Genomic DNA, 4,304 nt, shown 5'->3' on the forward strand with positions numbered 1-4,304 from the left:
GGACAGGAGTTCCTTTAACTCCCACGTGTTCCTGGGGTTTCCTTTCCTTTGATTTGATCAGATCACTGAACACAAAAGCACAGTTTCTACTATCTGCACAAGACACAGAACAGGAGCTGATTGTGGAGGAGAGTTTCATCACAAACAATGGTCATCTCTGATTCCTATAATTAGCTAGATCACTTAGATGGAGATTTCTCAAATGAAAACATAAGATTTTATAATCTTACATTAATCACACAAACACGAATCATAACATTTGGGCAAACCAATACCCATAGCTGCTCTGCTTCATTTTTCCCTCACTTTATAGCACATCCGTTGCTGATGCAGAGAGCAGGGGACCCTTCCCTCCCTTCCTGATGATTTGCTGCAGCAGACAGCTGTCCAATCAGAGTTGCCTCCACTGCATCCCAAACTCCCTACTTCTGTCCAAACACCAGGACTCTGTCAGCATTCAAATGGACACCTTGAAATGACCTGTGACGCCACCCTCCTCCTGTCTCAGCACATTCGTCAGCTTGTTAGCGTCTCCAGCAACCATTCTTGCCTTCCTAATTGCCACTGCTGGCCCTTCTTCTCCAGGCCCTAATCACAGCAAGTTTCCTGCCTCACACACGTGTTTCCGGCCCCTTCTTTAGTTCAATTTTTCTCCATCCAATCAAGCAGAAATGTAGCCAAATTAAAGTTTTCTTATGCCTCATTGCTTGATTAATGCAAAGTTTTAAGCCACCTAAACTGTGTGTGTTGTAAGGAGCCAGCCGTCACTCACTTGGGAACCTCTAATGATGACTGTATTCGAGAAGGGCCAAAGATTTCTCCTGCCATCATCAGTCTTCAGGGGCCTATATGATGCATAAACCCCATGACCCAAGAGTTCCTTGACTACGTTGTCTGCAATCAAATTAGCCTATTTGTCACCACTTGTTCAAAAATATTTTATTTAATTCTTTTAGAATTTCATACATTTATTTTGCTTATATTTATCCAACACTCCTCCCCCCAACTCTTTCCAAATCCATTTTCACCTCCCTGTGTCTCCCCAACTTCATGTCTTCTTCTTTCTTTTTTAAGAGTAAAGAAAGAAACTTTTATTTGGTGAAGACAGACATCCAGAAGAGACCAGATGGCAAGGTACTATGACAGGGGAAGCCAAGGAGGGGCCACAGAGAAATCCCACACTGGACAAGGCACAGGATGGGGATCTGGAAATGTCCTCAGCCATGCAGCACCATCTGAACAAGCTCTTCACAGCCGATACAACCATTGCTGTCTCCGTTACCTGCCCCCAGCATCTCCACTTCTTCCTCTGCCATCTTCTCTCCCAGTGTGACAAGGACATGCCAGGTTTCAGCACCCATAATGGTACCGTTCCTGTCCTTGTCAAACACATGAAGGTCTTCAACATAGTCCTCCCAAGGTCCCTGTCCTTGTTCTTGGCCACAGTCTGCAACATGGGCAGGAAGTGCTCAAAGTCCAGCACCTTCACACTCATCTCATCCTTTTTGGGGCTCCCCAGGACCTTGAACACCTCGGCATTGGTAAGGTTCTGGCCCAAGGCCCGCATCATGTTCCCACATTGGCTGTATGGGATTTTGCCATCACCTGATCAGTCAAACAGCTGGAAAGTCTTCTTGAATCCTGCAGTCTGATCCTTGGTGAAGTCACACATCTTGGCTGCTCAGCTCTGCATGATCCATGTCTTCTTTTTTTAAGCAACCTATTGACTCAAATTTGTACAGCCCACCTGCTCTGCCACAGATATGCCTCTGTGTGTGTGTGTGTGTGTGTGTGTGTGTGTGTGTGTTGCCAGAAGATGTTTCCTTCATAAAGTACAAGTTAACTTGTACCTTATCTTTCTGAAAATTGCTTGGAAAGTACAGAATTGAGACAAAGGTAAGTGGATCAGCCTGTTGGCGCTTTGGAATCCTAACCCACCACTCCGATGATAGAGAAGTTCAAGACCTGGGGTTGTAGATGAGAACACTGCAAGGTAAATACTAAAAACAGTCATTTCTAAATCTTACAATGGTCACACCTCTTTGGCACATGCATTTTTTTATATATTATAATTTTGTTGACTTAGTTTTATCACAGCTACTTAAGAGCATATCCTGATACTGCCACCTGGCAAATAAATCAGAAATCCATAATGAGTCACCCTGATTGAATTGAGCCATTGGCAAATATTGTTTGCAATTCATTTTCAGCATTCTGAACTACTGCAGAGATTCCATAAATATGGTGCTCATAAGTTTCTGACCAAAACAATATAACCTAGAGCTTTGACCCACCACCACCTGCAGTGACACCAGAGCTTTCATTCCGAGAGAACTGCACAGCACAAGCTAGCTTGAGAGACCGAGACAACCCACCCCTCCATGTGGATGGTAGCCTCCCCATCAGGCCCACCTTACTAAGGACAGCAAGCACAGCTTCAGTTTAGTTTAGTCTTAGGCTTCTCCATAAACTGCTTCTACCCTAGGGCCAACCCTCATGCCTAACCAAATGGTTGCTGCAATTTCATATACTGCAGGTGTCCAAAACCTTGGCACCCAAAGGAATTAAGACAACGCTGAGAAAGTTACCCTCAGCGGGGTTCACTTCTGGAAGGAGAAGGAGGAAGGGTCAAGTGCACAGAAATGGCAAGATGCAACTGAGCGGAGCTACCGGTACATGGCTACAGTGCACTCCGTGGTTATGTATGAAGCACTTACACCATTATTCTGGACACAAGCAATCAATAATTCTTATCTCCCAAACAATACGAAGCCTCACCAACAGACAATTCAAAGTCTCCCAGTTAGTGATTTGACCTGATTCTAGAATTACTGGATGCTACACCACCAACAACTCCCCCTGCTATCCTGCAAACTATTCCTAAGGTGACGTTTCTCGGACCTTTGGTAGACTGCCTTAGAAAGGTGTCTCCCCTCCCTCTCTCCTCCTGTGTTTCTTCCCTACTTTTGCTGTCACCACTGTCCTGGGTGTAACTGCTATTTAGCCAACCTCGTCTAAGCACAACCTGTAACCACTTCCCCCCGTTCCTGCCTTATGGCTTCCCTGCTGCTTCCAAGATACGGAATTCCATAAAAGCCTTTCTTGGAGTTCATAGAAGTCTCACTCACGTGATTGTTGGTCTTGGCTATTACCTTAGCTAAATCTGGGATCAGCTAAGAGACGTGCTTCTGGGTGGGTCTGTGAGAGTGTTTCCTGGGAGGATTAGCTAAAGGCGGAGACCCTCCCAGAAAGTAGGCAGAACCTTCTGGTGGCAGCTGAGACAGAGAGATCTGTCTTTCACCTCCCTCTTCTAACTGTAGAGTCCATCTACCCTGCCGCTGCCACCATAGCCACTGCTATCAGGGCTGTTCTTGCTGCTGCTGCTGCTGCTGCTACCATCCTCTGCAAATGTCAGATCCCAGCTTCTTCGGCTTTTCCATGTGAACTAAAGACCAGGGACTCTGCAGAAATTCTCCAGCTCAACTGAGCTGGACTGGGATTGTTTAGACACTCAGTCTTGTATATTGAACAGCTTCTGGGTTGTCATTCTCTGCCGCATGCAGACAGCCATTGTGGGACTATGTGCACAATGTGTACCCTATTGTGCAAGCAAGGTCTCAGTCTTCCTAATGCTGGGACCCTTCAATATGGTTCCTCATGTTGTTGTGACTCCCCCAAACATAAAATTATTTTGTCGCCGCTTCATAACTTTAATTTTGCTGCTGCTATGAACTGTAATGTAAATATCTGGAACGCAGAATACGTGAGCCCTGTGGGAGTCACCACACAATGACTGTTGACCACGGGTGTAAGCTAATGCAATTTGTACTCTCTCGTTTTTGCCCTCTGGAGAATCCTGACTCATACAGAAGGGCAAAAGAATAGAGCTGTGAGGGCAGACTTCAGACTATGTGAGGACTGGAGCGGATTCAAACCTTCCCTGTTCTCTCCAGGGCTCCTCTTCTCGCCTGCGTACTATCCGAGGACACACATTATCCTTTATCCAGCTTCTCGATAGACAGCCCTGGGATTTAAGTGCTTTACATACTATTGCACTGATTGGCGAGCTCAACAATGTTTACTGGCTTGTCTCTTTCCTTGATGGACTCCTGCTGTCTCTCAACTCTGGCTCCTGGGCTCATTAACACATTTTAATAGGGCCTGAAAGGGACAGCTAGCATGCTAATATTTCAATTTCTTTTTTCTGAGGAACACGAGGCCAGGATAATATATAATAGATCCCCGACAGTTCCATTAACAAAAGTCAGCAGAGAACCGGACAAACGAAACAGCTCCTATGTTGG

General features: G+C 45.6%; 1 pseudogene; it reads right to left on the reverse strand.

Moving 5' to 3' along the window:
* Positions 1 to 1,217: 1,217 nt before the first annotated feature.
* Positions 1,218 to 1,672, reverse strand: LOC126505365 (myosin light polypeptide 6-like; annotated as a pseudogene).
* Between the last annotated feature and the right edge of the window lie 2,632 nt (positions 1,673 to 4,304).

This window comes from Alexandromys fortis, unplaced genomic scaffold (assembly GCF_014885135.2).
Source record: "Alexandromys fortis isolate MF-2015 unplaced genomic scaffold, M_Fortis_MF-2015_v1.1 scaffold_62, whole genome shotgun sequence".
Classification (NCBI taxonomy): domain Eukaryota; kingdom Metazoa; phylum Chordata; class Mammalia; order Rodentia; family Cricetidae; genus Alexandromys; species Alexandromys fortis.